A 13,575-nucleotide genomic window follows, 5' to 3' on the forward strand; every position below is an offset into this window, starting at 1 on the left:
GTGAACCCTATGAGCGCAGGTTTTTTTTTTATAACAAAGTTTTTTTCATTTCTATACGGGGGGGTATCCTCCTTGTGATGACCCCTGTAACTCCTGCAGCTCTCCCCTGATCCAGCAGATGCCACCTGGCATAGGAGCCTATACACCAGGAATCACCCTTAAACCATAGGTGAAGCAGCTGGTACCCTAGGGTGCTGAGCTGTCTGCACCAGGTGAGACTATAAATTTTCACTTATCTCTGGCGCTTTCCTGGTATTGATTTATATGAAATCCTGAATCTGGGAAAGTGAATTGGGTCCTATTCCAGGAGATGGAACTTATGGCCCTCTTACACGGGCCGATAGTTGTTTCCTTCCTCCCTATCCTCGGCTGACATCTCAACAGGCCTAACAGCCCCTTCCCCACTCTTGTCTCTCCCCTCCAGCAACGGAGTAGAGAACAGAACTATCCGGCGGCGCCGGGGATGTCCCAAAGACGTAACTAATAGAGATGAGCGAACACGTTCGGCTCCGCCCCTTTTTCGCCCGAACACCGAACTTTGCGAACACTTCAGTGTTCGGGCGAAAAAGTTCGGGGGCCGCCGTGGCAGCGCGGGGGGGTGCGGCGGGGAGTGGGGGGGAGAGGGAGAGAGAGAGGGCTCCCCCCTGTTCCCCGCTACTGCCGCCCGCGCCGCCGCGCATCTCCCCGCCCCCCGGCGGCACCCGGACACTTACGCGCGAACACTGCAGTGTTCGGCAAAGCCGGTGTCCGGGTGCGGATGTGTCCGTAACGGACACGTTCGCTCATCCCTAGTAACTATCCATTTAGAAATGGCAATGTCATTAAGAGGTTCAAGGGGCAGATGGGTAGTTCTGCTACTGGAAAGGAGAGGGGCATAAAGAAGAGCAGTGGGGGGGGGGTGAGGAAGGGAGCTTCGGAATTGGGATAAACAAGGAGCTAGGGACAGATCAAAGGAGCTACTGGGGAAGGGATGTTAAATAGAGCTGCTAGTGAACTGGTAAGAGGTGAATGATTAAAGGAACCGTGGAAGGGGGGGGGGGGGGATGTTGATGAAGAGAGCCAGCAGGAAAATGATGGAAGAACCATTGAGAAGAGATGATTAAAATAATCTCCAGAGGGCCGATGAAGAAAACTGCTTCCTGGGGTATCTGTATAATGGAGTCCATTTACTGAAGCCACACAGTGATATTTGTGTAAGTCTTTCCCTCAGCTTCCTCCTCAACCCCTCATCTCCATAGACTTCTATGGGCAACAGCCCAATTCACAGACGTGACTTATATTAAAACTCAAATTTTTAATAAGATACGATTAAAAAACGAAGAAAGGGCACAACACTGACAAACATACAAAAACAAGGAACCAGGTGAGGTAGACCACGAAACAAATAGTGGTACCCGTAGCGACCTGGATTATGACACTCGATGAGTGTTTACGAACACTCCACTAGGACAGGAATCTAAAAGACCCCAACAGAGCAAGAGTGGAAGTTAAACGGGCTCATTTAATTGTGGTAGTACCAGAGCCCGGATAGAGTTTTTTAGAATCTCTAAGCTCCACTCCGTCTCTGTAAAGAAGCGTATTAGACAGGTATCTATTCGCATCGAACGTGTATCGTTCGGTGCAAATTAAGATTTATAGGTCCTATCTGGACAAAATATGGTGGGGTGTAATAGTGTAATCACCCAACCCCAATATTTATAGAGCATCTGTATGTAATAGAAAAATGCTTAGGGTCAGTTAGAACTCAATATATTGTACTGGTAGTGTTTCTTTTCTCCAGATATTTGAGTACAAGACTCAAGATAACCAAGAGGAAATGTATATACGATTGTACTTTATTCCTCTATATGCTAAAAGGAGCTGAGAATTGATGATGCAATGATGGTATCTGCTTTCAGCAGTTAATGCGTGGAAATAGTACTTTAGACTCTACGCGTTTCACCACATAGTCTTTGTGGATCATCAGGAGATATAGTACTCAAGCTATAGATAACGAATTTGTGTATATTCACAAGAAGATGAGATTGTATCACGTCACAGAGTATCATAAAGGATTAACAACTGAAATAGGTGATAAACTCTCAGTTTCACTAATAAGAAAAATAGGTCACTTAAGGTAAGTGAACTATTTAAAGAGTCTAAGGAGATGGATCCTGACTCAGAAGTGCCAATAGCTCCTGCTCCTAACTGAGGAAAAATGAGCTATTTCTAGGTCAGAGGGACTATGACGCGATAGTCATGCTATAGAGGTAGTCAAGCGGCCTGATATTAACAAAAGTGAAGCACTAGAAGGGGAGACAGCAATATGTGTCTGTTAGCCCCAATCTTAGTTGGATGTCAAAAAAGACAAAAGGAGAGAAACTAGTGCTTCAAAATAAGCCTAGAGGCTGCCGCAATATCTAAGTCTCAAATCCCAATGATGGATTTTGAGATAAGCAAGAGGGGAACTAGTGCGTCTTATTAGAAAAAATAAGCCTAGAGGCTGCCGCAAGGTCTAAGTCTCAAATCCCGATGGTGGATTTTGAGATAAGCAAGTTGGTTAGGAGCCCCTCAAGTAGTAGCTAATGCCCTCATGTAAAAGAAAGAAATAAAAAAAAAAAAAGCCCCAGCAGGAGCATAGCAGAGAGAGTAACCCGTCGCCTTGATGGTAGGCTAGGGAATGGCGACGGGTTACTCTCTCTGCTATGCTCCTGCTGGGGCTTTTTTTTTTTTTTTTTTCTTTCTTTTACATGAGGGCATTAGCTACTACTTGAGGGGCTCCTAACCAACTTGCTTATCTCAAAATCCACCATCGGGATTTGAGACTTAGACCTTGCGGCAGCCTCTAGGCTTATTTTTTCTAATAAGAAGCACTAGTTCCCCTCTTGCTTATCTCAAAATCCATCATTGGGATTTGAGACTTAGATATTGCGGCAGCCTCTAGGCTTATTTTGAAGCACTAGTTTCTCTCCTTTTGTCTTTTTTGACATCCAACTAAGATTGGGGCTAACAGACACATATTGCTGTCTCCCCTTCTAGTGCTTCACTTTTGTTAATATCAGGCCGCTTGACTGCCTCTATAGCATGACTATCGCGTCATAGTCCCTCTGACCTAGAAATAGCTCATTTTTCCTCAGTTAGGAGCAGGAGCTATTGGCACTTCTGAGTCAGGATCCATCTCCTTAGACTCTTTAAATAGTTCACTTACCTTAAGTGACCTATTTTTCTTATTAGTGAAACTGAGAGTTTATCACCTATTTCAGTTGTTAATCCTTTATGATACTCTGTGACGTGATACAATCTCATCTTCTTGTGAATATACACAAATTCGTTATCTATAGCTTGAGTACTATATCTCCTGATGATCCACAAAGACTATGTGGTGAAACGCGTAGAGTCTAAAGTACTATTTCCACGCATTAACTGCTGAAAGCAGATACCATCATTGCATCATCAATTCTCAGCTCCTTTTAGCATATAGAGGAATAAAGTACAATCGTATATACATTTCCTCTTGGTTATCTAGAGTCTTGTACTCAAATATCTGGAGAAAAGAAACACTACCAGTACAATATATTGAGTTCTAACTGACCCTAAGCATTTTTCTATTACATACAGATGCTCTATAAATATTGGGGTTGGGTGATTACACTATTACACCCCACCATATTTTGTCCAGATAGGACCTATAAATCTTAATTTGCACCGAACGATACACGTTCGATGCGAATAGATACCTGTCTAATACGCTTCTTCACAGAGACAGAGTGGAGCTTAGAGATTCTAAAAAACTCTATCCGGGCTCTGGCACTACCACAATTAAATGAGCCCGTTTAACTTCCACTCTTGCTCTGTTGGGGTCTTTTAGATTCCTGTCCTAGTGGAGTGTTCGTAAACACTCATCGAGTGTCATAATCCAGGTCGCTACGGGTACCACTATTTGTTTCGTGGTCTACCTCACCTGGTTCCTTGTTTTTGTATGTTTGTCAGTGTTGTGCCCTTTCTTCGTTTTTTAATCGTATCTTATTAAAAATTTGAGTTTTAATATAAGTCACGTCTGTGAATTGGGCTTTAAATCTACCTAGTCTGACTTCAACTGCCTACCCTCTGTGAATCTTCTATGGGCAACAGGAGTTATCGCCTTCCTCCCCTTCCGGTTATCTGTCTTATCTCTGTAACTAGGATGGACTACACTTCTCAACAGGCAGTGGACAATAAATTGGACTGAAGGGAGATGCCTAGTGGTCAGCACTCAAGGGATTCTCCAGCACAAAAATGTAATTTTAGGTAACTAGTGAGAAGGAGTTTTACTAGTTATCACATTGAGACAACTTGTGTTAATATGATCGTTAAAGTGCAGCAATCATTTAAGTTTCTAATCTGTTATTTATCAGGGCCCTAGGTGATACAGGAACCCTTCTCATACTGTTCTAATGTAACTTGCTGAGTGGCAGCAGACTAGCCCCGCTATTCTTGCAGCATAATTCTGTTTTTTGTTTGCTTGCCTGTCGTCCTGACATAAAACCATGTGTAATCCTATAAAGTGTAATCAAAATGCACGAACTTACAAACCAATTAAAAATTGTGTTTAGATAGGGTTTTATCTGCTTTTCTACATTTTCCCCAAGTGCTCCTAAAATGTCTACATTTTTCATGTGCCAAATAGTTGTATCTAATACAAGAAATTAATCAAATGTCTGTCTAGTGCCAAAAAGTTATTTTTTTTTTTAAATTAAACCAACCAAAGCAAGCGCAACAAACCATAATCTAGTGATATGATAATTCTCCATGTTGGAGTATCAGTGTTGATCATATAGGCCCTGAAACTCCTTGGTCACAACAGTTGCCCTGAAACAATAGAAGTGATTGCCAATCATGCTGGTACTGGTTCCAGTATTTGGTGGTCACTGATTCCTGGTGATCGGTGGTTCCATCATCTTCTAGATCCTGGCAGGTCACTGATTTTACCGAGGACATTTGACTATGGCTACATGCCATAAAGAATGAAAGAAAATTATCTCCCAATCCTTACACCACTACATTTATAGGACCTCTGTCATTGGTTTAATCTGTGAACAGTTGTGTGGAGTTGTTTATGTAATGCTGTAATATAGATCCTTAATGATCCAGTAATCATTTTTGAAATCCCCCATTGTGCACACTGAAACTGTGTAGTATTACAGCAGAATAGATGAAAGTACTGCCATGTGCATATAATGATTTATCCAATAACTTTTAATATGAAATGCTATTTTATAGACAATCCTAGATCTGTATTTAGACTCGTACGCGACTCATTTTTAGTGGTGTTTTGCAGTCATGTGACTATTGAAGAATACAGATCAATACAATGCTAATAACGTCGTACTACCACCATCACTCCGCCAGCACTCTCCATGTATTAGCACAAACCTGTTTGTCATATACAAATATTTTTCTGCATTATCCCATGAGCCAACAGAAAAATAAACTATTCTAGCAGTCTGTATAAATGGGAATGCAGTCCGATTAAGACTGTTCGGCTAGAATGTTCATTGTCATTTTTGTTAATGGTTTATATTCTGTAACTGACCTTTGTAGTACTTCAGTAGGAGTGTCATTCAGTGTGACTATGATAATAAAGTTTTAATATCTATGATTTCACTGGAATTGCCTTTTTTGAATGTACTTTTTGAAGAATTCTATGATGCCGTCATTCACATGGTATCACTGGTGACTTTCATATATATAATCTCATTCTACTGCTGTGTCCTTCCATTTCAGAAGAGAATTATATTGGTGTACATTACGCACACTGGCAGTTTTGACATCCAAGTAAGGCTGCCTACACAAGGACGAGTGCGATATCGGGCTAAGTACCTCGACCTGATATTGCGCGTGCATATTTACGTGGATGCGAGGCAGATTTTCTGGCAAAAACTCCTCCCATTACTTGTGTGAAGTAGTGATCCCCTGGCGTGGATTCCAGGTGCTTTAGAGGATCAGCAAGTATTTCCCATTTGTTTTCCGTGGGAAACCTCCCTTCGCACTCGTGTGTATATCGCAGGGCGTGCAATGTGTTTTATATTGACAACAATAGGCCATGTGTTCCAAGGCCTGCAAACAGATAGGAATTGCCGCTGATGTATATGACTCAAGCAATTAGAAAAGTCTCATGTAACTGCTAGAATGTGGCACTTGTGCCATTTTAGCAGCACTGTGTACAACAAAATTGGAATAAACCGTTTTATAAATGTGTGCCGTGTCAATAGACTTGGTTATTTGCCATAATTTGTCAAAGAAAATTGATGAAAAACTATGGTTAAGGATCTGCTGGACATTTTCCATCAGTCCAATACTTGCCGTTGGAGAGGAGAAATCCCCCGGGACAAGAAGGGTCATTGAAGCTGCAGCTCTCCTGCGGAAATCTCGGAGCTTTTCGGTGCGGCCAAGCTGCGGTATTTCTGTCCTGTGGGAACTCAGCCTGAACGTCAGTCAGTTGTTTCCTAGTTCGCAGGGAGCAATAAAAATCCCAAAGGGAAGCTTGAGTCTGGGTTCACACACGATGGATTTGCCACGGAAATTCTGTGCGCCAAATCCACCTACGGCTCCTAATCCCGAGATTTAGCCAGCAAAAATCTCGTCCACATGGGGCGGCCAATCCGTCGCAGCAAAGCCAGGCGGAACTGGCGATGCGGGGAGGAATTGACTGCTACAGCATGTGAATTCTTTTTTTCTTTTCTTCTGTTGTAGACTTACTCCTCTCTAGGGGGAGAGAAAGCTGCAATGGAATGTCGGCGGCCAAACCGCCCAAAACCCCGCGGCGAAATGCTGCGGGTTTTGAAGCTGCAGCTCTCCCGCGGACATCTCGCAGCTTTTCGGTGTGGCCAAGCTTCGGTATTTCCGTCCTGTGGGAACTCAGCCTGAATGTCAGTCATTTGTTTCCTAGTTCCCAGCAAGTAATAAAAATTCCAAAGGGAAGCTTGAGGCTGGGTTCACACACGATGGATTTGCCACGGAAATTCTGTGCGCCAAATCCACCTACGGCTCCTAATCCCGAGATTTAGCCAGCAAAAATCTCGTCCACATGGGGCGGCTAATCCGTCGCAGCAAAGCCAGGCGGAACTGGCGATGCGGCGTGGAATTGACTGCTACAGCATGTCAATTCTTCTTCTTTTTTTTTTTCCGTTGTGGACTCCTCTCTATGGGGAGTGAAAGCTGCAACTGAATGCCAGCGGCCAAACTGCTCCAAAATCCATGGTGAAATGCTGCAGGTTTTGAGACTGCAGCTCTCCCGCGGAAAGCTCGAGGCTTTTCGGTGCGGCCAAGCCGCGGGATTTCCGTCCCTTGGGAACCCAGCCTGAGTGTACTGACCACTATGTAAGATTACTCAAAGAGATTATAGCAGAGAATGCCCTGTCTCAACTAGAGTTCTTAGCTCAGTACAAATCATGATTCCAAAAGTAAATCAAAGAAGAAGAAAAAAAGGATGCTGCAACAAGACTTGTGGCCTTGATGGTAGACCACAGGCAACTGGATCAAACTGAGATCTAAGAAACCGTATTTGTTGTGAGCGCTGAGGTCATATCAATCACCAGTTCACAGTGAGGCTGCAGCACTAGATCCTGGTAGCCATGGAGGGGTAAATCTAATACAGGGTGTCCTTTTGAAGCAGGATTGTCCAGTAACTGGACAACCCTTTTAAATGAAAAATCTTTTCAGGATGCCACTGGCGAGATGTTTAACTTCTGCACACAGCAACCCAGCCGTTTTTCTTTAGAGCTAATGTCCATGGATGGGTTTGAATTCCGGGATCCGCGTGGTGTACCTACGCGGATGATCTGGAGTTCAAGCCGTGTATAGGCAATTCATTGGCACCTGCAGCTTAATTAAAGCATGCGGGCTTGTTTTCCGGACCATCCGGTCCGGAAAACAGATCGCAGCATGCTGCATTTTACCACGGCACCCGTGGGGATGGCTTTCATTGAAGTTAATGGAAGCCATCTGATCTGCGGCACACCTGGAACTCTGACTCCGGGTATGCGGCAGGTCCTGCGGGCAAACAGGAGATTTAAAAAAAAAAAAAAAATAGATTATACCTACCCGATAATCAGGTTTCCAGTAGTCTCCACGATAGCACCAATTGAGATTGCCTCCTCCTGATAGGACAGGAACACACTGAGAGGTTAAAAGCTACCCCCCCCCCCCCCCCCCATCCTTCCGCACTTTCCTCAGTGGATTCTAACGAATTGCCGGGGTAGGAGCTCAACTTAAATTTTTTCCCCTAACCGGGTTTTGTTTTTTTTTATTATAAAATTATATTATATTTTTTTATATTATATTCTATAGTTTCTTTTCTCTCAATTTAGAGGGGGGGGGGGGGGGGAGATACGGGTGCTGTCGTGGAGACTACTGGAAACCCGATTATCGGGTAGGTATAATCTATTTTTTCCCCAGTCATCTCCACGACAGTACCAATTGAGACGTACCAACTAAAGTTTCCCTAGGATGGGATTGCTGCTGAGAGGACTTTGCGGCTGAAGGCCATGTCCTTGTCCTGCTGCACTTTTACCCTATAGTGTTTAACGAACGTGTGGGGTTTCTTCCAGACTGCGGCTTTTCATATCTGCTCGACCAAAGCTGAGCTATGTTCGGTCCATGAGGATGCTACTGCCCTTGTAGAATGGGCTTTAAGAGCTAAAGGGATTTCCTTCCCGAGGGCCTTATAGGACTCTATGATGGCTAGGCGAATCCACCTGGCTATGGAGCTTTTCGCTGCTTTGCTCCCTTTATTTGGGCCACTGAACTGGACAAACAAGTTGTCGTCCCGCCTCCAGTGGCTTGTTGCCTCTATGTAGCCTAGGACTGCTCTCCGAACGTCCAGGCAGCTTAGGGTTTTTTCTTCCTCGTTTTTAGGTTTACTAAAAAATGAGGGGATTATTATGTCTTGGGACCTATGAAAATGTGATACTACTTTTGGCATAAACGCCGGGTCCGTTTTAAATACTAATTTGGTGTCCGAGATTTTCAGGAACTGGTGGCGAATGGACAAGGCCTGCAGCTCGCTAACCCGTCTCGATAGTAAGCATTTTTATGGGTAGTGCTTCGATCGGCTCGAATGGTACCGTTGTCATGGCCCTTAGAGCCCAATTAAGGTTCCAGTCTGGAAAAAGATTTATGGGCCTAGGCCGTAATCTAGTTGCTGCTGCTAGGAACCTGTTGACCCATCTGTTGTCTGCGAACTTTGTGTCACATATGGCACTAAGGGCTGCGACCTGGACCTTCAGGGTGCTTGGAGAGAGGCCCAACTCTAGGCCCTCCTGCAAGAACTCTAAGATTAGAGGGATGTCCGGGATAGAATCCCCACGATCCCTTCCCTGTCTCCATGAGGAAAACCTTCTCCAAACTTTCTGGTAGATAAGGTGGGTCATCTTTTTTCTGCTGGACATTAACGTGTCTACTACTCTTTTAGTGAGGATTCCTCAAGAGCCATGCTGTTAAGTGGAGCTTGTCTAGGCTCGGATGGTTCAGTGGCCCCTGCGATAGAAGATCTGTCCAGGTAGGAAAGGTGACTGGGTCCTGGATGCTCAATGTTGCTAGAAGACCGAACCAGCTTCTCTTGGGCCAGAAGGGGGTCACCAGGATTAGTGTGCATACCTGGGTTCTGAAATGTTGTAAGACTCTGGGGATCAACGGTATAGGAGGAAAGGCGTAAGCCAGCCCCTCTCCCCAGTCTTGGCCTAGGGCGTCTACTGCTGTCGGACGATCTCCTGGCCGGAGGGAGGAGAAGTTGCTTACTTTGGCATTTTCCCTAGTTGCGAACAGGTCCAATTGTGGGGTCCCCCACTGGTTGGTCAGGATTCTGAATGCTTCCAGGGAGAGAGACCATTCTCCTGGGTCTATTTGCCTCCTGCTGAGAAAGTCCGCTTTTTAGTTTAGCGTCCCCTTCAAGTGGGTTGCCGTGATCGAGAGGATCCGGCCCTCTGCCCAGTGGAAAATTTTCTGTGCAGTGTTTTGCAGGGCGGGAGATCTTGTGCCCCCTTGGTGTCGTGTATATGGGCGACCGCGGTAATATTGTCTGACAGTATCTTTATATGCTGGTCCCGTAGCGAGTTCCCTAACTGCTGTAGGACCTGCCATACGGCCTGTAGTTCCCTGTAATTTGAGGACTGTTCTTTTGTCCTTTGAGGCCATGGGCCCTGAAAGAACTGGTTCCTTACATGCGCTCCCCATCCCCAGGCGCTTGTGTCCGTTGTGATGTGAGTGGCTGGGTTTTGTAGCCAATGAACCCCTCTCCGCAGGTTCTCTGGGGATGTCCACCAACGTAGGGATGTTTTTACCGCGCTTGGGATGTACATTTTTGTCCCTAGAGAGGACTGCCTTTTGTCCCACGTGGATAGGACTGAGGCTTGCAGGGCTCTGGTGTGAGCCTGGGCCCATGCCACTCCTGGAATGCATGACGTCAAGCTTCCCAGGAGAGACATGGCTTCCCGAATTGTGCATAATCGTCTCCGTAGAAAGGTTTTGACTAGCCGTCGGATTTTTTGTATTTTCTCCTCGGGTAGGCAGGAGCATTGCGATTCTGAGTTGAGCGTTATACCCAGAAACGTTTTCTGCTTGTCGGGATCTAGGCTGGATTTTTCCCAGTTTATGATCCATCCTAAGGATTTGAGAAGTTCTAGCACTATCCTCAGGTGTTTCGTTAGGAGTTCTCTGGACTCTGCTATTATTAAAATATCGTCCAGGTAGGGTACTATTAGGACCGACTTCTTCCTCAGATAGTTAGCTACCTCTGCCATAATTTTGGTGAAGATTCTGGGTGCTGAGGAGATCCCGAAGGGCAGGCATCTGAATTGATGGTGCTCTATTCTTTTGCCCATATCCACTGCGAACCTTAGGTATTTCCGGGACCCCTCGTGGATCGGTACGTGGAAATAAGCATCCTTTAAATCGATGGATGCCATGTAGGCTCCTTTGGGAATCAACTTTATCGTTGAGGAGATGGACTCCATCTTGAATTTTCTGTATCTGATGCAGGTGTTCAGAGGTTTCAGGTTCACTATCATCCGCTGTTTCCCGCAGGGTTTCCTTACTAGGAAGAGCCTGGAATAATGGCCCTGGGTTTCCTCGTTTTGCGGTACGGGGGATATTGCGTTTAGTTGTTGCAGGTCCCGAACGCTTTGCCTTAGTAGGTGTAACTGTTGTTTGGAGCCTCCCGTGATAACGAATTTTCTTCTGGGGAGGGACACCAGCTCTATCCGGTATCCCTGCTGTAAGATCTTTGGGATCCATGGGCCTTCGCAAATCGCGGCCCATTGATCCACAAAGCTCCCCAGCCTTGCCCCTACGGGGATGGCGTCAGGGTCTCTGCTTTGGCTCCCCCTGGTGGGGGTTAAAGAGGATGTTCCTTCCTCTGCCCCCCTTGGGGTAACTCCAGCGGCCTGTCTTGCCCTTGCCTCGGTAGGCCTCTGGCTGTTGCACTGGGGCCCAGAAGAAGGTCTTCCCTCTCTGTGGCTTTTCTTCTGGGAATCCCTTCTTTTTGTCGGCCGCCTTCTCTAGAATCTTGTCAGGGTCCGGTCCGAACAAAAACTGGCCGTAGAACGGGAGGGCGCATAGCTTATTTTTTGAGGCTAGGTCGCCTGACCACGATTTCAGCCATAACACTCTTCTGGCTGAGTTAGACCGGGCTGTAGCTTTCGCCGAGAGTTTGACAGTTCCGGCCGCGGCGTCCGCTAGGAAATTTGTTGCCATACGCAGGATCGGAAGGGAATCTAGGATCTGTTCCCTCGGCGTTTTATTGGTTAGGTGTAGCTGTAGTTGTTCTAGCCATACCCCCAGAGTACGCGCCACACAAGTGGCTGCGATCCCTGGCCTAAGTATGTTTGCCGCTGCCTCCCATGATTTCTTTAGAAGGCCCTCAGCTTTGCGATCCATGGGATCTTTTAACTGTGCGGCGTCCTCAAAGGGCAGGGTCATTTTCCTGGCTACTTTGGCCACTGGGACGTCTACCTTAGGTACCTCCTCCCAGCTTGCGCAAACTTCCTCCTCGAATGGGTACCTTCTTTTTACCCCTCTAGTGGAGAAGGAGCCTGCGTCTGGTTTCCTCCACTCTTTCTGGATTATTTTGGTGATATTCTTGTGGACAGGGAAGGTATGCTTGCGCCTCTCCCCTAGTCCCCCAAATATCTCATCTTGTAGGGTACGTGGTTCTCTGGGCTCTTCCATTTTTAGTGTAGCCCTGACTGACTTAATCAATTCCGTTAAGTCGTCTTGATGGATTAAGTATCTTTTGTAGTCGTCCTCATGTGAGGACTCCTTGGCCGCCTGTTCCTCTTGCTCCGACCCGATAGAACTCTCGGAGTCGGAAGGCTCGTCAGGAACATACGCCCTTTTCTGGCATTTCGCTGGCGGCGCCAGCTGTGACGTTAGGGCTGATCTAACCTCTTCTTTCACCAGCTTCCTAACGTCCTCCATGAATCCCCCCGATTCCTCTTTGACTAGCCTAGCTACGCATGCCTTGCATAGAGGCCTCTGGTACGTAGCTGGCAGTCTTATCCCGCATTCCACGCATTTTCTGAGTTTTGTTCTGGGGGGGATGTCTCTTTTATCCCCCTGACAAATAAAGCATTTTTGCGGGTAAATATGCAATTTTTCCATACACAATACACTGGATATTTGCACTGTATTTTTTGCCGCACTGGCTACTTACGGCCGCTAAGGCTGAGGTTTCAGCTGTCTCTGGGGCTGGAGCACTCATTACTATACCGGTGCTGCAGACACCTTGCGACCTGTAGTGCTGGTCTGTTCTGGCTTCTCTCAGGTTCCTATTTTTTTAAATTTACGCGCTCCTGCGCTAAGCCCTGCCCCCTCCACTCCTGATGCAGAGCGATGACATCATCGCGCTGGACACGTGGCGCAGCCCCCCGCCGTGGAAGGGCTTCCTGGAGCGCCACGCTGTAACTCTGCAGGGGGGACGAGGGGGACTGAGGCTCCCGTTTTGTACCCCCCATGGGCCGCCGCGGGAGGAACCTGGCCCGGGGGTTACCACCCCATGTGGTGTCCCGGGAGTCGTCTGGCTTGGAAGGGAGGACAGGCTGACCCACTGCCCTCCGATCCACCTGTAAGTAATCCTGGCTGGCTTCTCCACCAGCCCCTCTCAGAGATCCTGCCTCCTGGCAGAACAGGAAGACACTGAGGAAAGTGGGGAAGGGGGGGGGGGGAGCTTTTAACCTCTCAGTGTGTTCCTGTCCTATCAGGAGGAGGCAATCTCAATTGGTGCTGTGGTGGAGACGACTGGGGAAATCTCCACTGCGCATTTGTGAGGGGCGTGCCGGCCGGCGCATCTGCCCACATGCACAGAGGAGACGCTGGACGACTCGCACACGTCTGGAATGTCCTCATGCCGTGGGCAGAGTGGGATCCTGCAACGGGACTCCCACCCACGGAACCCGCCCCGCCCGTGGACATGAGGCCTAACTCGTCAACAGACTATTTTCAAAGTATTTGAGCATTCACAAACAGTTACACGAAATAGACTGTGCGAAGCCAAGTAATTCTGCTAGTTTATTATTAATCTCAATGCCTCTAATGTTCATATTGTGAAATAAGACGAACCGG

Source organism: Eleutherodactylus coqui, chromosome 9 (genome assembly GCF_035609145.1).
Source record: "Eleutherodactylus coqui strain aEleCoq1 chromosome 9, aEleCoq1.hap1, whole genome shotgun sequence".
In the NCBI taxonomy this organism is placed as follows: Eukaryota; Metazoa; Chordata; class Amphibia; order Anura; family Eleutherodactylidae; genus Eleutherodactylus; species Eleutherodactylus coqui.